At 42.1% G+C, this 25,867-nt stretch overlaps 1 long non-coding RNA gene across 1 annotated transcript in view; it reads right to left on the reverse strand.

The window, feature by feature from the left end:
* Positions 1-25,867, reverse strand: part of LOC138838018 (uncharacterized) — a 169,179-nt gene that overhangs the window by 110,108 nt on the left and 33,204 nt on the right. Inside the window, exon 2 of the long non-coding RNA XR_011375540.1 lies at positions 7,004-7,095. This is a non-coding gene — a long non-coding RNA (uncharacterized lncRNA). The remainder of the gene's footprint in view (positions 1-7,003; positions 7,096-25,867) is intronic.

The raw sequence follows: 25,867 nt of genomic DNA on the forward strand, positions 1-25,867 counted from the left end.
CACCACGTGGCCTATGATGGGAAAAGATTCAACAGAAGTTGCCAGCCACAAAGGGGGTATTACCCCATAGGCAGAATAGAGTCAAAATACTTCAAGAGGTTAAAAGTCTATTTTTAAAAGGAAAGAACACAGCATATGCCTGTAACTTGGCCTTAAAAATAAACCCAGTTGCCTTTTCCACAGGGAGACCTTCTCACCCGCCTCCCTCTGTCCTTCCTTAGCCTGCCTGCCCGCCAAAGAAAGAGCACTGTGTTTCATGTTGTTTGTTTCTTCTCATGACTTTTTCTTCCTGCTTTGCTTTCTTTCTTTCTTCCTTTCACTCTTAGCCAAACATGAGCTTCTACTCCAGGACACAAAACAAGCTATATTTTCTTGAAGGAAAGAAGGAAAGAAAAAAAGGAAGGAAGAAAGGAAGGAAGGAAGGAAGGAAGGAAGGAAGGAAGGAAGGAAGGAAGGAAGGAAGGAAGGAAAGGAAAGGAAAGGAAAGGAAGAAACAAAGAAATTCCTCCAGAACCGACCTCCCCCTCCTCCCCAGAGACCAGGCTGGATCATAATTTAGAACTAACCAAAGGCAGGGGCTGAGGAAAATATCCACATTGAGATAAGCAAACTGGAACTGTGCCAGTTTTCCCTAGTGCTTGGGAAGTGTGTGAAGGGGACATTTATTCAGGTCAGAGGGCCTGCCCTGAATGTTGTTTTAACATTGAGTTTAAGCATAGACCTGCCCTGAGTAACAAACATGGAAACATATTTGCCAGATTGGTTGCAATAAAATCCACTGAACAACCATAAGCATCCTATAGATAAGAAGGCCCAGGTTTTGTTTATTAAAAAATACTAATCAGGAGCCTGGCGCCAGTGGTTCATGCCTGTAATTCTAGCTACTTAGGAGGCTGAGATCTGAGGATCATGGTTCAAAGCCAGCCCAGGCAGGAAAGTCCGTGAGACTCTTATCTCCAATAAACCACCAGAAAATCAGAAGTGGCACTGTGGCTCAAGAGGTAGAGCATTCACCTTGAGCTGAAGAGTGCAGCGACAGCATCCAAGCCCAGAGATCAAGCGCCACAACCAAAGGGGGAAAAAAACTAATCAGTTTAGCAGAGAAGCAGGGGTCTGGAATGGGTGGCCTGCATTGTACATTGTGGAAGGATTCCAAAGACCCCAGTGAGAGCCAAAGATGTTAAGGAAAAAAAACAGACTCAAGCCTGTGCATAGTGTGAGGATCTCTTGGGAGTAAAAATGGTATACTACAAAACAGTAGCTGAAAGTTCAAGCCTTTTTTACTTAAAAACATTAAAGAAACAGACAGGCAAGGTAGCATAAACCAGCGCTTCTAGCACTCTGGAGACTGAGGCAGACAGATTACAAGTTCAAGGTCAGCCTAGATTATATTAAGAGATTTAGTCTCAATGAAGGAAAACAAAACAAAATGCAAAGTAGGTAAGTAGTTCTTGAATCCATGGAACAATGCAAAATACTATCTAAAAATTAACTAAAAGCAAAATGAGCTAGGGGAATGGCTCAAGTAGAAGAGCACATACCTAGCAAGTGCAAGGTTTTGAATTCTAACTCCAATACAGAAGAAAGAGGAGGAGGAGGACGAAGAAGAGGAGGAGGAATAAAAGAAGGAAGGAAAGGAAGGAAGGAAGGAAGGAAGGAAGGAAGGAAGGAAGCAAGGAAGCAAGGAAGCAAGGAAGCAAGGAAGCAAGGAAGCAAGGAAGCAAGGAAGCAAGGAAGCAAGGAAGGAAGGAAGGAAGGAGAGAGAGAGAGAGAGAGAGTACTCCAATGCGTGAATCACTTCACAGGTATCTCTGCCATACTGTCCCTTCCTCTATCAATCTCATACTGGAGCTAACTAGGCTCCTGGCAGTGTTATGCACTTGCAACTTCAGAACTTCAAGCTAAGCAAATTTATTTGCTCAATAAAACCATTCAGTCTCAGGTATTTTCTTACAATGATACTGAGGGTCTCACTTGTGAAGCTCAGCCTCTAAGGGGTCTAGAGAGCTCTTGCAGGGGGTCTTCCTATACCTCTGAAATTCTTCAAGACCCAATGAAGGGAAGGGGGTACAACAGTAGTTAAGGACACACACACGCGCACACACAATAGGTCCAAACTGCCATTTAGGAGCTGTGTGACCTTGAACAAATAATAATTGCTCTGAGTTACGCAGGAGGCAAGAGTGACCGGATTGGCATTGGGGTTGAGGCAGGGGAGAAAGAGGCATCGAAGTGATGATTTGGGTCAATGCCCAGGAGCAAGCTGCATGGCAGAGTGGCTATGAGTGTGGGATCCAGTTTAGGCAGCCTGCATGCAAACCCAGCTCTACGCTCCACTAGCTGTCAAGCCTAGGGCAAGGCACCAACTTACTCTATACCTCCAAAATGTTCAAAATGGGGGCAATAATTGTGAGCTCCATGTTAGGTTGTGGAAAAGATTAAATGAGGTAAAGCATGTGAGATGCTTGGAGCCAAGCCTGGAATATCAGAAGCATGATCACCTCAGCCAGTAGTAGAGAGACAAGGATCTTGGGAGAAGGCACGATCTTGGGTTGGGAGTCTGACTGGGCCTAAGGCTAGAGATGTTGATTTTGCTTGAGAGCTATCAGCAGTAAACTTAATAAATGAAGTCATACATGGGATTGTCCAGGGAGCATAGAAAAAGTGAAAATAGATTAGTACAGTAGGTAACAACCAGGGTGCATGTCAATATTGAAGTGATCAATCTTAAGAGACCAAGGCGGTAACTAGACAAACAGCGCGAGAGGTAGGAAGGTGGCTCTGCAGTAGCCACAAGCCAGCTGTGGGCGGAAGTCAAAGACACAAGCCAACAGGAACTGGGACTGACAGTAGTGTCACATGACTCTCCATCGTCCTCTCTAGCCAAAGGTCAGGTGACATGACAACAATAATCCTTCCTCTGTGAATGTGTAGAAACAATGTGTCAAACACCCATGGCTGACCTAAGCTGAGCCCTAGCCTGTGTATAGCCTGCCTCAATAACCGGAAATGCCACAATCTGATTTTTCTGGCTGCTCTGTGGCAATCACTGATCTTTTCCAACCTATGGCAGATTACACAGCCAGTGCTCCTACTAACTGCTACCGTGGAGAGCAAACATGAGTGTGGTATCCACCCTCTGCACATTGCATCATGTGTGGGTTCCTCACTCCCTTTCAGATGCCTGCAGACCCCTCTGAAGATTGCAACTTCATGTTTCATTAAAGACTGATTCTAGAAAGCTGTGCAGTGTTTATTAGATTCCCAAGGTCCAGCCCCGGGCCTTCCTCCCAGGATTCTGATGGGGATGCCAACGTACTGCTGCTCCAGGGAAAACTTTTCTAGAAGATAGCAGAAAGTTTGTGAACTGTGGAGCTGCTTTATATTCTGCCCAGCATGTGCAAGTAAGGTTGTTATTTTTACAATCAATGCTAGAGCTTCTGCTTTATAGTTTTGAGGAGTGTTTTTCTCGAACTCACTATCCCAAGTTTTCTGTAACAGAGTGTTTTTTTTCTTATTCTGTTGTGTCTGATTCTGTTTTTGTTTTGTGTTGGTTGGTCAGTTGTTGTTCTTTGAGACAGGATATTGCTATGCAGTCTTAGCTGGCCTTGAACTAGACATCTTTCTGCCTCAGCTTCCAAGTGCTGGGATTCTAGATCACTTGATTTTCTTAGAGAAGTTCAGCCATGAACTCCCTGAAGCACCATGAATCAGTAGTGAATTACATAGCAACTTCTTACCCTAGGGGGATAAAACTACTCTGACAAAATGGACCATAAACTGGCTCCATTTCTCAGTTCTCCATTGCAAAGTAAACTGGGCTGCTGAACTTCCATAAACTGTAAGAAAAGTACTAAATGGTGCCCAACCCAGCTTGCAAAGGGCATCAGAAAAGCCAAAAGCAAGATGATCAAAGTGAAAACAGACTAGCAACCCCGTGTATCAACCTGAGACTCATAAAAAGGAAGTGTTATAATTTTTAAAAGCACTCCATGAAGAAGCCATATTAACATAATGACCTTATTACTCAGCTTGTACATCCACACAATTCACTTTCATAGAATATTCATGTGAAAGTCAGGAGTGATGACAGTACATCCAAATAAAACACTAGTGGAAGCCCTAAATGCAGGCTGTACATAGCCAAGATATCAAGAGCCTGCCTCAGCCATTAACCAGACCAAACAGAGCAGGAAATTACTTTTTTAAATGCAAGCAAAAGCCTAGGGTGAAGTTCAAGGCCAGACTGGGCTATCTAGTTAGAGCCTTTGTCAAAAGCTAGATATATAAATGATAAATGATAGATAATATAGAATAGATAGTTAGACAGAAAGAGAAAGAGATAGATAGACAGACTGCCAGACAGACAGACAGACAGACAGACAGACAGGGAAATAGGTAAAAAGATCCCTTAGAATTTTATTTGCCAGATCTCAAGTCACAAGAAAGGGCTCATCCACCTCATGGACTGTTTGTGATTCCAATATTAACTCTACTGCTTTCTTTAAATGCATGGAGAAAAAAGAGATTGTTCCTTTAAACTTTGAAGTGTTTTGTTGAAGTGGGTAATTCACAGCTAGTAAGTGGCATTTGGTTATTTAAAATAGTTTTTACAATTTGGCTCTGACATCTGCTGCATTTGCACAATGAACAGAGCTGCTCTTTCGATTCCTCCATGGGGACTGGGTTCCTTTAGCATTTTGCAAGAGTTGTGCTTGGCATTAACTCAACAGCTATCCTGTGTTTGCAAAACAAAATTCGTTTTTCCAGTTTCAGCTTTGCTTGTTAACAAAGTAAAGTAGATACTTCTCAGGCCACAAATTCCCTTTTGTTTAGGGTTAGAAATTTCTGACCCAGATCAGAAAACAAAACTCACTGATGAGTACAGAAAATCACCAGCCTGCAGAACTCTTCCTTTACAACAATCCCAGGACACCCGGAGCCACTGTGATCACTAATGTACTCAAGAGAGTCAACAGTGGCTATTTGCATTTGGCCCACTCCCCCCCTATTTAGAAGATTCTTGCAGCATAAATAGTCTAGAGGGCTTGCAAAATGTGTGTTTATGGTTGACCTTTATGCTTTTCCAAGTTTGCTTGGAGTAGGAAAGCATGCTCTCCTGCATGTGTTGATTTCTTTTTGTGCAAGCTCTGTTGAAAACCAGGGGCAACAGCCAGAGAAAGAAAGTCAAATACAGGCCCTGGGTAGACAGAGGAGGTTACCTCTTGGTTTAAGGCCAGAGTGCTCTTCACTCTTCTTTGCTGGAATCTCCAGGAAGCTCTCACTACCAGAGAGAAGTCAGATCTATAGACATCAGCATAATAACTTTTAGTGGGCCTTAATTATTCTCACATAAAATCCCTTACCCTCATCAGCAAAGTCTTGCACAATCAAACCCATGCTCAGACCTTAAAGGATGAATTGTGTCCTCCAAAATTCCTCTGCTGAAGTCCTAACCCAAGTACCTCAGAATGTCATGATATTTAGATATGAGGCCTTTAAAGTGATAACTGGAGTAAGACAAGGCCTTATGAAGGAATTCTAATCCCACATGACTATTGTCCCCAAGACAGAAGAAACAGGACACTATGAGACATAGAAGAAAGACCACAGAAAGGCAGAATGAGAGGACAGCCTCTGCTAACCAAAGCACCAAGCCTCAGAAGGACCAACCTTGCTGGTACCTTGATCTCAAGCTTCTAGAACTTTGGGAAATATTTATTTTTCTAGGTAAACCTCCAGCTCTGTGATGCTTCGTGATGGCTGTCCTAGTCAACAAGCATGCTCCCTCTCAAGCTTTTTGCCACACACCAGCCATCCTTGCCTTCCTGTTATTTCTTTGAACATGCCAATGTACTCTCTCTTGGAGAATACCATCTGTTTTTTTGTTGTTGTTCATTTATGTGCTTTTAAAAAAAATCCTTGGTATCCCCTAGTTATTACCCTAATAGACATAGTGCTTCTGCACATGCAGAAAGTGACAGCAAGAGAGACTGAGTAGCAAGTATGGCAGCCTGTCAATCAACCATCATTTGGCAGCTGGATCGGGGATGCTATGTCCTAGGACCATGGGGAAGTTTTCGCCGAGATGTATCCTGTGGCAGACAAGAAAGCAGTATTGCACAACATGCTCTAAATAATGGAGAGGAATTGCTCAAGATCTCAGAGAGGACCTCATTCTAGATCCAACTCATCTGTAAGAATCCATTTCTCCAACTCTAAAGTGGTCAAAGGGAAATGTAGCATCTCTCTACCAAATGAGTGAGAAATTTTAAAACAAATGTAGTGGCTCTGAAAGTTAAGCTTTTTCTTTTTACTGATTAAAACACATATTGCTTGCCCTCCTCTCTGAGATGTGAGTTATCAGGTTTTAGATAGGCCCCAGAATTTCTAACCAATGTCATAGGTGGTACCCATACTGCCAACCAGGAACCCCTCTTTAGGAACCACTTGCTGAAGCACACATAAATGTCAATGCCCAGCCAAGAGGCTAGCCCAAAGTGAACAATGAAAATCATTTGGTTTCCTAGAATATGCAAGAAACTTTGACACACACACACACATACACACACACACCACATGACCTAATCAGAGCTTTTTGTGTACACATGTGTGTGTGTGTGTGTGTTTATGAATTTTAAAAGATGCTTGTGATGTCAATAGCTAAGTGCTGTGATTAGGTTCTCAGAGTCAGAGAGAGTTGAAATTAAGCAAATAGACATTTTCCTACAAGCTCTGTCCTCTACCTCAACAAAAATATAGAGACCAAGTGTCCCTTCCCCTGGATGGCTCTCTGCCCTGTGCCTTTGGCTTTCCTCATTCCCAAATGAGGAATCCATCCTCTCATTCATACACAACAAAGAGAGGATCAAAACTGAGGGAGGTGAAAGTCTTGAGTGGCCACTGTCTGTGATAACAGTGCTTCCTAGAGGAATAAGACCTTATAGCTTCCTGCAATCAGTACAGTACAGGTTTTGGCGAATGAACAGATAAATGCAATTACCTTTCTCCTTCTCCTTATTCTTCTCCTCCTCCTTCTTGTTCTTCTTCCTCTTGAAATGGATACTGGGGTTTGAACCCAGGTCCTCATGCTTTCTAGGTACATGCAAGAAGATACAAGTATGTCAGTGGAACAGAAAGGAGAGCTCAGAACTTGACCCACACAGATAGAAATATTCACCTACACTTTTACAAGGGGTGAGTCAATTGAGAAAAAGACTATACAACTGAATATAAATATAAAAGAAAAAAAAGAAACCAAGACCTTACAGCTTTCTCAAAAATTAATTCAAAATAGATCATAAACCTAAATGTATACCTCAAAACTATATCTATGTCAGCCACAGGGAAACAAATAACTGATGACTACTAGGGAAAGTATCATGTTAAGTGTCCTTCAGTGCTTATGACATTAATCCTTAACTCAGTGTAGGCATGTTTATCCCCAATTCACAAAGTGATCTGATAGTGAAGTATATTTTTTCTGTTACATCTTGGATTGAAAACTCTCTCTCCTATCAAAAGGAGAGGGATCATTCTGTTTATCTACGGGGTAGACAATGACCTTGAAGTCACCCTCCTTCATCCTCTCTAGGAGCAGAAAGAGAAGCTTCATGAAGCTTCAGAGGGTGCCCTGGTAACTTTCTTCCTTCTTTCCCGTGTTCATTACCTCTTAGCATATAAAACTATGGCGCTGTGCTGGGAAAAGGCTGAATTTCATTGTGAAGTTTACAGAGACCATGCTCAAACTCTTTGGTGAGTGCGTCGAGTCTCTGATTAGGCACAGGGCATAAAATACATAAAAATACAAGTAGTATTTTTCCACTCATTTCATCTAGGGATTGACTGAACAGCTAAAACTAGGTGATCTTTTGGTATAGAACATGTGATCTACTGTATACCCTGGGACACCCAGGAAGCCTGGCCAAGACAAAAGCAACATCAAATTGCCAAATAAATTGCACTTGTAGATATGCTGACTTGGGATATACTGTCAGCAAGAATTCTCCCAAAATGTGTTTTTGGTGAAGTAGAAGGGAAGAACTGATAGACTGAAATGATGTCTGAGTCAATGACACAAAGTATGGTAAAATGACTCCCTCTTTCTCCCTTGTCACCTTTTTTACCCACAAAAGAGGTTCTTATTCATTAGGCTAAGAGACCAGCCAGTATAAAGTTGAAACTGAGTGCTAGAAACTTGTGGAGGAGAGATTCATAATTAAACTAAGCAAGTAGCTCCTGGAAATTACCTGATACCAGCTCAGAATATTGCCCATTATGGAGCTATAAAACCTCTATCTTACTTTTTGTCCATCATCCCAATTCCTTCTCAAGACTTCAACCTCCCCTCCTCTGTTCCACCTCACCCTACTTCTTACTTCATAAAACTATTTTCAAGAAAGGAAAGAATCTTAGATTCGTCATTTGCACTTTAGTGTGAATTAAAGCCAGTGTGTCAAATCTCACAGAAATGAATATTTCAGACCATGGCGCTAACTGTGGAATGATGGTCTTTTAAGGGTATTTCCTGGAACAGCTAAATACAAGAACAAGAGGAGAAAATGCCCAAGTCTCCTTAGGCAGGAGAGCAGCCTGGAATTCAGTCCTGAGAGATGACAGCCTTCAGCTGCCACTCTGAATGCAGAGCGAATTCAGACTAGTTCTCAGCTACTAAGTGACAGCTATAATTTATTCTTTTAGGGACTTACTGGCTTTAATACCTTCCTCTTTGCCCCTTGGCCCAGGAAACAGATCCATTTCTAACAACCTTCATAAGAGTCCCTTCTCATTTGCCACCTGGCCTTTCCACTCAAGATGCCTTCCCTCCTCCCAGATTTTCTTTGAACAGACAGCCCATAAGCTGCTAGGGTCAAATGTGCCTATGAGTCCTTCCACACACATTCAGTGAGCACGACCCTTGGAGCAGAAAGTTGATATCGCCCTGACACATGGCTGGTGCCCTGGGGGCTGTCACTCCTCTCAGCCGGAAGAACTTCGAAACTCTGAGCCAGTGGAAAATTCAATCTGTTCCAGGCTAGAGACACAAGTGTGCTCCCAAAATGAATACTGGTATTTGGAAATGCCCCAGGGCAATATAAATATAATCATCCTGAGGTGAGAGTATGTGTCAGGGAGAGAAAGACATGGAGAATGTGTGTTCCTGTGATGACAGATAGGGGAGCAAGAACAGGCTTGGAGCCAGTAAGTGTCCGTGTCAGGAACACAAGGCCAGGCAGAGTGGCATGTACACTATGGACCCAATGACTAGGACTCCAAATGGTCTGCTATCTTGTCCCCAGAGAAATGGGGAAAGAAATTAGAAGAACAATAAAACAGTGTGTGTGTGTGTGTGTGTGTGTGTGTGTGTGTGTGTGTGTGTGTGTGTGTGTGAGAGAGAGAGAGAGAGAGAGAGAGAGAGAGAGAGAGAGAGAGAGAGAAGAGACAGAGACAGACAGAGACAGAGAAAAGGAGGGAGAGAAAATGGAGGAAATGCAGTTACTAAATGGCCATCAAAAGACTGAGACAACCTGTTGCAACAATGAGAAGTACAAAATGTCATGTCAAAACCAGCTTTACAATGTCGGTGTGGGGGGGGGTATAATTGGGTGGGGGGAGGGGGGTAAAATTGGGTGGGGGGAGGGGGGAGGCGGGGAAGGGAAATGAAGGGTAAACAAAGGAGGAGGCTGCAATGCTTGGTAAGAAATGTATGCATTATCCTGCCCATGTAATTGTAGCCCCTCTGTACAGTATGTTCTCAAATAAAATAAAATACAATTAAAAAAAAAAAAAGACTGAGACAAGCTATTAATAAATCATAGCTTCCACCACGACTTCCAAGTATTAGTTTCTGCATTCATTATATGTTGCTAGCCACCATGTGTCATTAAATGGTCCACCCCTCCCATAATGCAGTGCCAAAGCTCATCCACCATCCATAGGGAGTTTTCTCCACTCCACATACCCTCACATACCCTTCCACCACTGAGCATAGAAGCCCAGGTCTCATCCACGCAGTCTCTACCACTGAGTTATAGCTCTAGCCCTGACATTCTTTTTTAATTGATTCATTATTTGTTGGTTGGTTGGATGGATGGATGGTTGTGGGACTTGAACTCAGGGCTTGGGCACTATCTCTAAGCTCTTTTGTTCAAGGCTAGAGCTCTACTACTTTGGACCCCAGCTCCACTTCACTTTTCAGGTCATTAATTGGAGATAAGAGTCTCAAGGACTTTCCTGTCCTGGCTGGTTTTGAACCATGATCCTCAGATCTCAGCCTCCTGAGTAGCTAGGATTACAGGCATGTTTATCAGCACCAGCTCTGTCACTCTTTTTCTTGCTCAGCAAGGTAGTTTTATTAAGGTTGATTTCCCTCTTGTGTCCCTGAAGAAGACAATGAAGGGAAGAAGTGAAGTGAATAAACCTTATAAAGGGTCTTTAATCAACATGGCCCCAGAACAAAAGCTCTTAAGATTTTATGCATGTGGCCCTTTTGGCTAGCTGATGAAGCCAACAGATCTTTTCAGAGTGAGTTTTTAAATCATAAAATAAGACATGAAATAGTAATATTTGTCCTTTTTTTTTTTTTTTTTTTTGGTTGGCCATGGGTCTTGAACTTTGGGAGCGCTGTCCCTCAGCTCTTCAGCTCAAGACAAAGGCTCTGCCGCTTGAGCCATAGCGCCACTTCTGATTTTCTGATGGTTTATTGGAGATAAGAGTCTCATGGACTTTTCTGCGTGGCTGGCTTTGAACTGTGATCCTCAGATCTCAGCCTCCTGAGTAGCTAGGATTACAGGCGTGAACCACTGGCACCCGGCCATATTTGTCCTTCTTTAACAATGTTTTTAATAAGAACCTCTGGTGAAGTTTGTCATTTCAAAGAGCAATTAGAGAAACAATTTTTCCAAGTGTACACAATAGCTAGCAGGTTATATGAAATGATCTGTGACTTCTATGTAGATCAAGTCACAGGAGCTCTTCATACCACTACATCCTTCAGAACAACTGCTAGCCCTTGGGAAGAGGTTAGGTCAGATAAAGGCACTTATTTTCCCATCTACATTCATATGCCAGAGCCAAGAATATAAAGGGAAGGGGGGCGGGGGGGGGAGGAGTCACAAAGAATACAGAGGGAAGGAGATCCCTGGGGATTATAATGGCAGTAGCATGAGCAATGATAACATGCAACATTGGCTGTAAGAACAATAGCGACCATGGTTGTCACTTCTTCCCCAGGAAGCCCTGGGCCAGGTGCTTCCCAGGCATCATTCCCTTCATCCTCATTCGGAGGAAGGCATCATTTTGGACATTTTTACATGAGGAAACTGAGACTTAATAGATAGCAGAAAGTTTATCCAGGATCACAGTAAATATAAACTAAGAATGGAAGTCAAGGCTGGCAATAGAACACAACATTCACCCTCATGGATGAAATTAGCCCCCTCATTAAGAAAATGAAAGGTGCCTTTTGCCCTTCCAAATTCAGCAAGAAGACATTACTGGAATAAACCCTCCCAGACACACCATATGCTAGTTTTCAGAACTGTGACCCAACAACCTTCTGTTGTTTATAAATCACTCCGAGGCATGTTATAGCAGCACAGATAGACTAAGGCAAACTAATTAGCACCCAAAACCTGTTCTTAATAAGTAGCAATTAGGGATGTGGAATGTGGCTTAGTGGGAGAGTGCTTGCCTAGCATGCATGAAGTCCTGGGTTCGATTCCACAGTACCACGTACACAGAAAAGGCTGGAAGTGGTACTGTGGCTCAAGTGATAGAGGGATAGCCTTAAGCACAGAGAGGCTCAGGAACAGAGTCCAGGCCCTGAGTTCAAGCCCTAGGACTGGCAAAAAACAATAGCCATTATCATCAAGACAAGAAATGCTTCTTGTCTTCATATTCAGCTACTGTCATCCACAGGCATTGCCTGAGAACAAAGTAGCTGCCAGACCCATCCACAACATGGCTCCTGTTGGGTGAGAATAAGAGGCTGACCTTGCTCCAATTCAGACATCTCAGATGGGCCATGCTAGCTCAGAGCTCCCATGTGGGACTAGTTAGGGACTCTAGTACTATCAAATGACAAGTCCCCCTGCATGCGAATCTGATTCTTTCCATGTGATCCAACTGCTGAGGCTCTACCTGAACAAGTCACTGATTGATCTAGACAAAGTGGAGATGAGGGGGACCAGCCTTACCCATGTGCCCCACAAAGATAGAAGGTTGGCTGGAATAGATCTTAAGACATAACTGTACTGTTTGCTATATAATGCAACATGCTCAGTGATTTACAAAACAGAATGAGGAACAAATATTACTGTCTGATTGGTGTGGTATTGATGTAGAGAAAGTGGGGAAGGGGGAAGCAACCCTCCACATCTAGAAATAATCACAACTAGATCTCAGTATTCTAAGCTTGTCTGACATGCATTGCTCCATCCTACTAGCCTAAGACATGCTTACTCTACACCATGATAAAAAAAAATTTTTTTAAGCAAAGCAAACTCAATTCTTTTTCTCTAGGCACAAAAACAAAGGTCACTTTGCCACCTGCTAGATCCTCAGTAATAAAACTACCTGGTTTTCTGATGGCATCCAATCTGAATCAAAGCTCCAATTTCTTTTTTTAATATATATATATTATTTTGGGGGGGTCCAGTCATGGGGCCTGAACTCTGGGTTTGGGCGCTGTCCCTCAGTTCTTCAGCTCAAAGTTAGTGCTCTACCACTTGAGCCACAGCACCACTTCCGGCTTTTTTTCTTTTTGCTTATGTGGTACTGAGGAATTGAACCCAGGGCCTCATGCATGCAAGGCAAGCGCTCTACCACTGAGCCACCTTCCCAGCCCCCAAAGTTGTAAAGTTTGTTTTCAACATAGTGTCTTGTACATCTCATTATTACAATGGGTCAATCTGTATTCTTACTTCAGCTTTTTCTTATTTCCCTTCCCCTCCCCAAATTAGAAAAATGTATTTATAAGATGCAGGGCACCAGAATCAAATACAGTGAAAACAGGGGTTATACCATGGGGGTAGAACATGCAAGCGAAACAAAAAAAATCACATAGTATATTATAAGTACATTAAAAACAACAGCAACAAAGATAAAACCTCTTGTTGGGGTTCATTTCACTTAGCATCATCTTACATGGCCATACAAAGCTCCAATTTCTTACAGCCTTCCCAAATCACCCCACCAAAACCTAAAACTTAGAGCAAGTTCCTAATTGTTGCTAATACAGTGTCTGTATTCATCAAGAAGAATGAACTAACCTCCTTTTGGTTCTGTGCTCCAATGGCAAATGCTGAAGAGCACAGATGGCCTTTCAGGAGTGTTCATGCAGAGAATGGTTGAGTGTACAAACACACATGCTGCTGTTCATGCTGGAGAGGCTTCATCTTTAAGAGGGATGGAGCTTTTCCAGACAAAGCAAGATCAGAAAAAAAGTATTTCCAGGCAAAGGAAGTTATGTGTATTCAGTTAGCATCATAAGCATAAGGGTTGAGGGTCCATGGAGTTGGGGATGGGATAGACTAAATGAAGCTATGATCAAATGTGAAGCTCTTTGCAGCTCACCATCCTATAGATTAAGAGGACAAAGAAGTAGGAGATAAAACTTCTAAATATGTAATCTAGTTGAAATTCACAGAGTAGCCAAAACTTGTATTTTGTTCTAAATTGTTTTTGTTTGGTTTGTGTGTGCTTGTCTTATTGGTTGTTTTTGAGGTTTTGTCTGTTTTGAGGAGGGATGATAGGAAAAGAAGGAAAGACTTGCTTTAACCTAAATCAAAACTGCATATTTGTGTCGTCCCAGTTTTTCCAACCTGGATGGACAACACTGAATCCTGAACACTGAATTCTGGGAAGACATTGTGGCTTTCTCTGCCTTAGTAACTAGTACTTCGCAGCAGAATTCCTCTTTGCTCTTGAGAATGAAGAGCAAATTGGTTAGTCACTTCCTCTATAGATTGTAACTAAATAGCTTGTCATATGTTCCTCAACCAAATGAGTCTGCCAGATATCCTGACAGGGAATGCTAACATCTTCCCAATTCCTCGGAGGAAAGGAGTGACTGAAGTGTTGACGTCACAGGAGGCTTAATGCAGTCTCTCTGTGGGCCTTGGCCTGCTCCCACGGACATGTTGGCCTTTCTTTAACTCTCAGTTAGTGGTCCCTTCCTGACATTCTTCCTCAGGAAGTTACAGTTCTCATAGCTCCCAGACAACAGGACTCTGAGATCCCTCTTTCTGTGTCCAAGTCCTGCTTGTCTACACTAACCTTTCCACCCTATGGAGTTCCTATTTCCTTCTGCTTGCTTTGCCGTGCCCTGCCACAAACACTGGCACATTTCATATTATCTTGGCTTGCCATGCTTTTGTGAGGACTGTGTTCATTAATTCAGGTCTCTTGCAAATAGAATGCATCAGAAAAAATGGACATAGGTTAAATGAGATGTCCCCACTCTTGCAAGTTCTCCAGAGTGCCACCCTAGACGCCTCCACCTTTGTGCAGAGTTCTGTAAATACTTATTATATCTATGCTTTATCTCATATAAGTGGCAATATACTACAGAAGTATTATTTTTGTGCCTGTATTATAGATAGTACCATAAGGTTGTATCATTTTATTATATACTTTCTATTGGTTTTTCTATTGAGCTCTATTGTTAATATATGCAAAGCACATAGAAGAATATCATAGCCAGGGGCCAGCAATCCTAGCTACTCAGGAGGCTGAGATCTGAGGATCACAGTTCAAAGTCAGCCTGGGCAAGAAAGTCCATGAGACTCTTACCTCCAATAAACCACTAGAAAACCAGAAGTGGCACTGTGGCTCAAGCGGTAGAGTGCTTGCCTTGAGCTAAAGAGCTGAGGGATAGCTCCCAAGCCCAGAGTTCAAGCCCCACAACCGACAAAAAAAAAAAAAAAAAGAATATCATATACACACTAGCTATTTTTATTTGCATTATTATTAATGTGCAGATTTACATCATTCCTTCTAATTAGATTACAGTAATCTTTCATGGATCATATAACATTTTGCTTATTCCTCTGTTGGTGGATATTTGGGTTATTTCCAATTGTTTTGCAATTATAAACAAGAATATCTTTAAACATGTCATGGTCATATTTTTTTCAGGAGTTGGTATTTTCTGGGAGCTGGTAGCTCAGGCCTCCTAGCTATTCAGGAGGCTGAGATCTGAGGATTATGATTTGAAGCCAGTCCAGGCAGGAAAGTCTGTGACACTCTTATCTCCAATTAATCTCCAAAAATTCAGAAGCCAAGCTGTGGCTCAAATGTCATCCTTGAGTGAAAAAGCCAGGAAAGGATGGGCGATCTTGCATTCAAGCTCCAGTGTCAACACCTGCACATGCATGACCACACACACACACACACACACAATCGTTATTTATAATTGTTAGACACTGGACTTGCTCAGTTATGAAGAGATAATATATGTTTTGCTACAAGTTGTCAGCTTGCACCTCAAAATGTCTGTCACCAGTGCAAGAATTCCTGTTTTCCTACATTTTTGCCAACCGCCACTGACTTTCCCAAAAAATTTTACATAAAAAACGAGCACCTTGGTTTCACTTGTACTTCTCTGTTTACCTATAAACAAGATTGGACTTTTTATACATATCTGCTGCCATGTACCACTGGGCCCAATGGCTGGGCATGGTGGAGCATGCTTTGTTTATCCTATGTACAGTGGGAGCACAATGGCATGCACCTATCATTCTCAGCAACATAGGGAAGCAAGGATCGCAGCCCAGGCTACCTCAAACATAAAGCAAGACCCTACCTCAAATGGTACAGCATCTGCCTTACAAATGTGAGTCTCTAGGCTCTTCCTTAGTCTTTCTATTCTCCTGTAGTTCTGGAACAAAGAGTAAAATCACCAAGTTCAATACACAAAGGCTATAACTTGCTTTCGGATGAATGCTGTAGCTACTTCGAAACCTGGGGCGGAGCTACAGATACACCTTTTGCCTCTCACCTCCTCAGCTGGGAGTCTCTGTGAGGAGATAACAGAGCAGCAGCATGTGATACAAAAGAAAACACAGAGGAAAAGGAAAAAATTATGAAATTCTAAGCTTTGCAGGAAATGCTTCATAAAAGCTTCATCTTACTAAATATGAACAGCTTTTGTTTGGGATGGTTTGTGTTTCTAATTTTATTACAAGAAAGGAGCTCTTTTTTTTTCCTCTCTGCCAGATACTTGATTCTTTTGTGAAACGAATGAAACAAAGTTAGTTTCATTTCCGATACAAAGTCAGATAAATGCCTCTGTTATAACAGATGAAGAAAATTGATTACCTCAATTGCAAATAAGATAGTTTTGTTTTTAAAAAGCTAGTCCTAAGGAAGCCTTGAGCAGAGAAATTCCAGACCATTCTGAGAGAGGTTAAGAAGTGTGGCATGCTGGTGATGATGATGTTACACATTCATACACATTAACCCCCCCCTTTCTTTTTTCAGCCCACAGATGTCAGGAGTTAATACTGGTTTTTGACTCAGTCACATGCAAATGTGTTCTTCTGTGAGCTGTTCACTGCCAGCATCCTCTTGAACCTTTGATGGCACTCAGCTCCACAAATGACGCCAGAAACAAGAATCAGGATCCCTTTTAGGACTTCAGAATGACTCACTGGGTAACTTCGGTCTGGTAACAATAGAAAAATGACTCAGTTACTCTGTCTGTGAAACTGGGGCAGTAATGCTGGCTGACTGCCTCACCAAGATGAGACCTGGGCCAGGCCTTTGAGATGATCAGGGCCTCTGGAGTATGGGTGGTACTCGGGGGAACACTAGGGTGGACACCCTGACCCAGAACTGAATGAGGTCCCTGCGCCCTGGGTGTGGACAGTACATGAAACTGAATGAAGTCAACTTCTGTCACTTGTCTTTCTAGAGACTATCTTTCTACTGACATGGGTTACTCATAGGTTTAGAGCACAAATGGGGCACATAGTCTTTCTGAACCTTTCTGGTGCTCATTATCTTGTTCATTTGACCATATCATGCTTCTCATCTTCTAAAATTTCAAATTCCAGACTGTATGTTCATTAAAGGCAAGAATTATGTGTGAGGACTGGGGATATAGATCCTGTGGTAGAACACTGGCCTAGCTCATGCCAAGTCCCTGAGTTGAGGGAAAAAGAGAGAGAGACAGAGACAGAGACAGAGAAAGGAAGGGAGGAAGAAAGGGAGAAAGAGGGAAAGAGAGATAGAAGAAAGGATAAAGAAAAGAAAGAAAAGAGAAAGAGAGGAAGGGAGGCAGGAAAGAAGGAAGGCAGGCAGGCAGGAGGGCAGGAATCAGGAAGGAAGGAAGGAAGGAAGGAAGGAAGGAAGGAAGGAAGGAAGGAAAGACTGAAGGTAGAAAGAAGGAAAAAGGGGAAGGGAAAAAAGAGAAAAAGGAAAGAATTATGACTGACAGATGTACGTATACATGTGTCTGCCTAGTAAGATGCCTGACACTCTCTATATATTTTTATTCATTTATTATTATATATTATTTTTATTTATTATTGTCTATTATTTAAATAATGTTTATTATATATTATTATATATTATTCATTTATAAGTATGTGGACATATATGTATGTATGTGTATGTATATATATATATATATATATATATATATATAAAAAATGTGTGGACTGAATAAATGAATTCTCACATGCAAGATAAACCACACATACACACTTTAAGTACATATTTTTCTAGGACTGAAGACAAAAGGAGAGGATTTAAGCTGTATAGACACTTTGGCCGCTTTCATTCTTATCTAGGTTATAGACAAATTTCAGTCACAAAAACTGAGAAACCTTATGATTTAAGTCTGGTTTTCAGCTCAGAAGAGGCCAAGGCACAACTTCCTTCAGCCATCTGGAATCTGGTTTGATCTCACATCAACCACCTGCACCATGCAGTCCAAGCTGAATACAAGGATATCAAAGTCTGAATCTGAGGTACATCGATGTCACTGTCAGTGACATATCTGCCCTGGACCCCAAGATCTGTCCTCCTAGGTCTGTCTCCAAAACAGGTTAGAGACGGCATCACCAAGATAAAAGGCGACTAGATGCTCTGAGGATTACAGGGAAAATGACAATTCAGATCACTCAGGCCCCAAAGGAAGTGGCTCCTTCTGCCTCTTCCCTCATCATCAGAGTCCTCAAAGAACTACCAAGAGAAAAAAAAAAAAGCAGAAGAGCAGTGAACACAATGAAAACAACATTAAAAAGTTTAAACACAACAACAAACCTTAGTCAGATGCCAGTGACTCATGCCTGTCATCTTACCGACTGAGGAAGCTGAGATGTAAGGATCACAGTTCAAAGCCAGTCAAAAGCAGACAACTGCTTAAGATATAACTTCAATTAATGAGCAAAAGGCCAGAACTAGAGGCATAACTCAAGTGGTAGAGTGCCAACTGTTTGTGCAAACACTGAAAGACCAAGATTTTAAGCCTCAATACTCACACTCATGCACACACACGCGCGCGCGCGCGCACACACACACACACAAAATCATTGAAGATAAGAAAAACAATTCCTACAGGATTTACTTTTCCAGAACGCTGTGGCTACACAATGCACATAGCATTCAATGGGATACATCATTTTTCATGAGCTTTTCAACACTCCCCTATGAGTGTGGCACAAATCTTTAGTAAGGTAACTTTCTAGAACCATTAAAGAGAGCTTGGGGGAGGGACTACAGGCTGCAGGCTGGTATGTGAATGGGGTGATGTCATCATAGATATTTTTATGGTTTGTAGATGAAGTAAATGCTTGGTCCCCATCTGGGAGCATCAGTTTGGGAGGTTCTAGAAATTTTAGGAGGTAGGACATAAAGGGAAGAAGTATGTTACTGTGAAAAGGTCCTTGAGGTATCCCTGTGTTCTATATCCTCTCTCTCTCTCTGTGTGTGTCTCTCTCCCATCCCCTCTCCATATTTCCACCTCTCCCTCTCCCCCTCTGCTTCCTGTTCACAATGAAGTGAAGAATTTCCTCTCCCACATGCTCCTGCCACCATGATGTTTTTCCCAAGTGCACACAATGAAAAAATCAAGGGACCGAACCCTTGTAAATGATAAACAACATAAATTTCTCCTTCTATAAGTTGGTTCTAGCGGGGCACCGGTGGCCCACACCTGTAATCCTAGCTACTCAGAAGGCTGAGATCTGAGGATCATGGTTCAAAGCCAGCCCAGGCAGGAAAGTCTGTGAGACTTATCTCCAATAAACCACTAGAAAACCAGAAGTGGCACTGTGGCTCAAGTGGTAGAGTGCTTGTCTTGAGCTAAAGAGAGCAGGGACAGCACCCAAGCCCAGAGTCCAAGCCCCATGACTGACAAAAACAAAAAACAAAAAAACCTTGTTTCTGTCAAGTATTTTGGCCTCAGTGTCATGAAAAGTATCTAACAGATTGCATCAATAATGTTGCCATGGCATACCCAGCTAGTTAAAAAAGTACTAGATCTGGCAGAGAGCTTGCCTTGGGCTGAAGAGAGCAGGGACAGCGCCCAGGCACAGAGTTCAAGCCCGATGACCGACCATGAAAAAAGAAGTACTAGAGAAAATATTCTAATAAAATATCACCTACAAAAATAGCAATTAGTTGTCATCATCATTATTATTATAAGTGAACTTAAGGAAAACACATGTGGCATCATTCCCAAAATAGAAACCGAATAGAAGCCCAATAACTTATACCTTGAGCAAATCAATGCTTTCCTTTAACAGATCCCTTAAGAATATCTGCCACCTAATAGAAATGGTTAATATAAATAATTATATTATTAGATGTTGCTGTGCTTCAAAATTTGATACTAAGAGCTTGCACTATAAAAAGTGTTGCTTAATCCATGTTAACTTGTCACAGGAATTTAATACCCTCTGCCTGGTGCGTATCTATGTTCCCTGTGGAATTTCACTTCTATTAATAAGTTTGTTTACTGGACTACTTTTTTGCTCCCAACATTTTGTGTGGTCAGTTTAAAATCTGACACCAGTGGAATCAAGTCATTAAGCTCTCAACCTGCCTCACCACGTGCTAATTAAACTCCAAGGTGAGTGATCCTAGGATCCATCCATCCTTCACAAATTCATTCTTAAAAAGAAATCCCTTGTCCCCGAGATACATAACTTATTGTTGTTGGTTTTTTTAGAGAGGTGGAATTTTTCTCCCCAGAAATTTCATGTGAAATTTTTGTAACTCTCTATTTCCCTTGAACTCTGAGTGTTCACTATATGGGCAGTTGAGATTCCTGCTAAGTTAGTATACACAGAGGCTTAACAAGCCACAATACTATAGAAGACAAAAGGGATTTTTTACTCACTTATGAGGTTTTTTCTTAAAGGTTGATTTCTCAGATGCCTGTTTGTCTTATTGTTTTGTTGTTGGAGCAAGCCTTTTCTCTACAGCTAGCTCTCAATGCCCAGCTTTTCTTCTTCTGCAGAATTAGAAAGAATTAGGCATTTTCTATTACGAGAAGTGGCCAAGGGCTCCAAAGACCTCACTACATCTCTAGTCTGGTGAGACCCTAAGTCTAGAAACAATGACAGCACTATCCCAGGTGTGTCTGCAAGGCTACCTGGAGTGTTTTCTGGGAGAAGACTCACAGGCTGTCAGATTCACAGAAAAACTCAAAGAACTGCCTGGTGAACAACCATAAATTTTTCATCTACATTAACCGATAGTTAACATTTTTCATGTTCCAAAGAACACTTGCTTCCTCTTTCCATGTATGTCTCTACATACCTGTACACAAGGAGATATGCATGTATATATTTATTGAATCATTTGAAAGTTACAGAAATCATGATATTACAATCCTAAATACTTAAACTTCCATCTCCTTAAAATTCAAGGCTGTTGCCAGGTTCACACCAATAACTTTTGCTACTTGGGAGGCAGAAATTAGGAGGATTGCCATCTGAGGCCAGCCTGGGGAGGTGAGGGGAGCACAACTTCACAAGATATCATCTCAAGCAATGGCTTGGAACAGTGGCATGCATCTGTCATCCCAGCAAGTGTGGAGGCTGAGATCAGGAAGACTGAAATTCTAAGTCAGCCTGCACAAAAACAGTGTTAGAAACCCCATCTCAACAGAGAGAAAAAAGCTGGGTATAGTGACATACTCCTCATCCCAGTTACAGCAAGAAGCATAAATAGAATGATCATGGTCAAGACCAATGAGTACAAAAATCAAGATCTTATCTCAAAAATAATACAAAAGGGCTGGAGATGTGGGTCCAGCAATAAAACCCCTACCTGGCAAACACAAATCCCTGAGTTCAAACTCCAGTACTACCAAACAAACAAACAAAAAAAGAAATGAAGGGTATTTCCCTACATCTCCAATTGCCCCATCATATATAATATCTATAATGTATAGTTCAGTTTATTTCTCTTATGGAAAGGAACAGGAAGTGATCTATAGTCACTCAGAGTTCATGGGTTGCATTTAGCTTCCATGTATCTTTTCTTCTCTGTCTACTTGCTCCTAACCCTGCCTTTTTTGGTTTTTGCTTTGTTTTTTAAGTCTTTGAAGAGTCTAGGGCAGCTGTTATGTGAATGTGTCATATTCTTGGTATCTGATTGTTGCCTTGTGATTCAATTCCACTTAAGCAATTTTAAGCATTTTTCAGGAATGGTACATTAGGATGCTGTTCCCATGAACTTTGAACAAACTTGAGAACAAGCAAGTTACCAAGCCTCAGTGCTCAGATTCAAAAGAGGCAAAATAAAAAAAACCTATCATTTTAAAAATGGGTATTCAGTATATACTGCTTTTCACAGAAAGATGAGTTGTCCAGAGCAAAATGGAGCGTCCAAGATTAGTGTCTCAGATTATTAATAACTTGTGCATGATTGAAAGAGGCCCTTGTGATGCCAATTCTAACAACCTTTGTTGAATCATCAGAATTGAAATTTGGGCAGGGCCAGCTTCTGCCCTTGCAAAGTGGATAATTGCTAACTTGGTACGACTTCAGGAATGCAAGAGGCTACCCTTCTCCACTCGGCTATACTGCCTCTATTGTGTGAGTGGTGGGACCCAGCTACTAGCATCAGTCATCAGAGCCCTTCTTTAATGAATGCCTCCTAGACATCCTGCCTCTTACCTGATGTTTTATCTGTTCCCTACAGCAACCTTACAAGATGAACATTATGTCCATTTATAGGTAGAAAACTGAAGCTTAGCAATGTACTACTCCATGGACCCAAAGGGCTAATGTGAGACTTATGAACTAAAATCTGTCTCAGGAACCAGAGTTCTAAGATATATATATGCTCCTCTCTTCCTCGGTCTCCCTCCATTTCTCAAGTGCCTCTTTTCTCTTCTTAGGCCATCCGTTGTACTAGACATCTAAGAACTTCACTCTATGTCAACAGATTCTTCTAGAAATTATAACCATTATTTTTTTCTGCCATGTTTGTTTTGGGCTAGGCACCTTGTTACATATTGTACACCTAATCTCACTGACTCTTCCCAGGAACTACATCAAGAAGATAGGCACTAACAATGTCCTGTGGTCACCCAGCTAGGAGATGACAGAGTGAGGTCCTAAACTGTATCTGACCTCAGCCTGATCTCCTGACCATGATACTTCTCAGCCTGGTGGTAGGACTAATATGGCAACGACCAAGCCAGGAGCCTGGATCCCTACATGTAATAATGAAGGCTGAAGCATTGACTCACTAAGCTTTGAACTCCTTTGACCCCATGCTGCCAGCAGCATGGCCACAAAAGAGGCTGCCCATATATATCCCTCGTGGTCACTGACTCACTGAGGCCTGTGAACAAATCACTGCACAAAACTCCTCCCCAAAGGGAGACTTTGATCCTCCTGTCTTCAGAAAGAACCAAGAGCCAGGGTAAACAAGGCAACACAAGAATACACACAACAATGACTGTATTTGTTATTTCTTCTATACAAACTCCTGGTGGTGGTTGAGTTTAATAAAAAGATGTTTCTCTGCAGATAAAAAGAGGAATTTTTCCAAACTAAAAAACAAAATACAGTATGACCATGACTGCTGCCCTTCAGCAAAGATGTCCTGAGAAACAGACAACAAAAATAAAATCACAACAACAACCCAGCTTGCTTGCTGGCATTTTCCTACCTCTTCTAATGATCAGGAGTTTCAGAAGGTAAGGAAGGTGGTCACAATAGTGAACACCTCTTGGAGTACTTTCCTTCCCTGTGTTCTATCCTACAACTGTAGCTTACCCATGACTTCACCTCCCTGCCCACATTGGTGGGAGCAGGAACACATTTGTGCCTGTTAGGGGATCTTTCCTAATTCTCTCCTACCAATTGAACCTTGGGAATACTTATTCCTAGGTTCTGAACCTAGAACAAATGAAAATCCAGGAGGAAAAGCTAGTCTTTGCAGGGTGAAAGTAGAAAGCAGAACAAGGCAGACTGACAGAGAAATGAAATGAGAAACTCATCCTAACTATAAATCTCTGTGCTGACCAGTGATCCTACTACATGTTGATGGTATCTGCCTCCCTGTTCCCAAACTGTACATCTTATTCTCTTCAAGCATGGGCCTTTCCATCCCCACTCAATCCTTAGCTCAAGCCCCAATTTATATCCTCTATTGCCTTCTCACTGACTTACCACACCCTTTTGGATCATTCATGAACAGTTAGTATGTGCACGCCTAGCTTCAGAAACTAAAATTTCTCCCTTTCCCATATATTCCTTCCCAGCCTCTGCTTTGCTTCATCTATGTACTGCCTCCATTTTTTTTCTTTTTTTTTTTTTTTTTTTGTCGGTCGTGGGGCTTGAACTCTGGGCCTGGGCGCTGTCCCTCAGCTCTTCAGCTCAAGGCGAGCGCTCTACCACTTGAGCTACAGCACCACTTCCGGTTTTCTGGTGGTTTATTGGAGATAGGAGTCTCACGGTCTCTCCTGCCCGGGCTGGCTTTGAACCGCGATCCTCAGATCTCAGCCTCCTGAGTAGCTAGGATTACAGGCGTGAGCCACCAGCGCCCGGCTTCATTTATTTTTTAAAATTTAATTGATAGTATAAAGATGATAGCCAGCACCTATGGCTCACACCTGTATCTAACTATTCAAGAGGCTAAGATCTGAGGATCATGGTTCAAAGCCAGCCTGTGCAGGAATGTTCGTGAGATGCTTATCTCCAATTTAAAAAAAGCCAGAAGTGAAGCTGTGGGTCAAAGTAGTAGAGCACTAGACTTGAAAAAAAACTCACAGAGAGCACCCAGGCCCTGAGTTCAAGCCCCACAACTGACCAAAAAAAAAAAAAATTGTGATATACAGAGATTACATAAGCAAGATAAAAAACTAATTTCTTTTTGGACAATGTCACCCCTTCCCTTTTCCTCCATCATCATCCACAAGTTGTATATTTTCAACATACTTTCTATTGAATACTACTGCTGCATTTGTTCACCTTTTTGCTTTTAATCTTATAGTCTCTCTTCTGCCTATATTTGCCACACTTCCTCCCCTATCACCCAATGAAAACTGCTCTCCTCTAGGTTCCTAATGTCATCTGTGTTTACCAAACCTAAATGTCACTCCCCTAGTCTTTTCTCACTTGGCCTGGGCAACATTCTACACAGATGAGAATCACCTTTGGCACAGTTTCCGTGTTGTTCCTTTCTCCTGGCCTTCCTTACCCTCTGCTCTCTCAGTCTCCATCGTCTTTGCTGTATGTGTTACTCTCCTGTTCTCCAAATACTAAGGGAAAGGAAAATGCTATTTGAATGTGGTATGCGCTCCAAAGCTTTGTGTGCTGGAAGTGCTTAGTCCCAGTGTCGCGGTGTTAGAGATAGTGGAAACTTGAGGGGGGACTTAATGCAAGGTGATTAGGTCACGAGCTGCCACTCTTCAAAGGGATTAATGCTAGAGGTACAGAGTGAACAAGTGCTCAGGATACCAGGATGGCATAAAGCAAAGCCACCCCACTGCTATCACCAGTACCGGTGAACAAGAGCCTTCAGCAGGACCTGGCCGCCCTGCTTTGGAACCTCCAGAACTATAAGATAAATGAACCTCTTTTCCTTATAAATACCCAACATCAACTATTTTGCTAGAGCAACACAAAATTCACAAACACAGAGAGTGATGTAGGAAAAGAAGGAAAGTACATGCAATGAGGCATGGCAGAACTGTCTTCTTCTTCTATGGGTTTCTTCAAAAGCCATATAAATAACTGCATCTCAGGACTGGTCATCCAAGAAGGACTGGCCATCCAAGAAGAACGGGCCAAAGTTTTTCTCCATGAGCTATTAACTCCTCACTTTTCAGGTGCTTCTACCTAAGCACTGAGCCTAAGAGGCACTTCTCCTCTATAACTAATATCCCAAGGCAGAAAATAATAGCTGTGTAGTCAAGCAGTATTTGTCATGGTACACACACAGAAAGTCAATAGGAGCCAGCACAGAGGCAACCGTAAGCAGGGCTGCTGAGTCAGCAGCCTGAGCACCCGGAGCGCTGCGTAAGAGACATCTAACACAACACCCTGTCCTCTCTATACGACTCCAGACTTGCCTACTTGACATTTCTACATGAAGAGCTAATGGGCATGTGAAGTTTAACAAGGCCAAAAGAGAATGTTTCTTCCTACTTCCCTCTATACATCCCCTCCACACACCTTCCCTATCTTGATCAATAATATCTTAAGCCAACCAGTTACCAACCTAACATTTCCTCCACTCACTAGTCTCTCTGTCCTGTTAGCTCCAGCTACAAAATGTCTCCCCAATGTAGCCACTTCTGTTTATGATGTCCAGTCTAACCTCCCCATATCACTAGATCTAAGGTAAATGAACTCCTGGGCCTCCCTAGCTGCCTGTTCCTCATTCCTCCACA

Source organism: Dipodomys merriami, unplaced genomic scaffold, assembly GCF_024711535.1.
Source record: "Dipodomys merriami isolate MVZ:Mamm:240054 unplaced genomic scaffold, mDipMer1.0.p SCAF_10, whole genome shotgun sequence".
Taxonomy (NCBI): Eukaryota; Metazoa; Chordata; class Mammalia; order Rodentia; family Heteromyidae; genus Dipodomys; species Dipodomys merriami.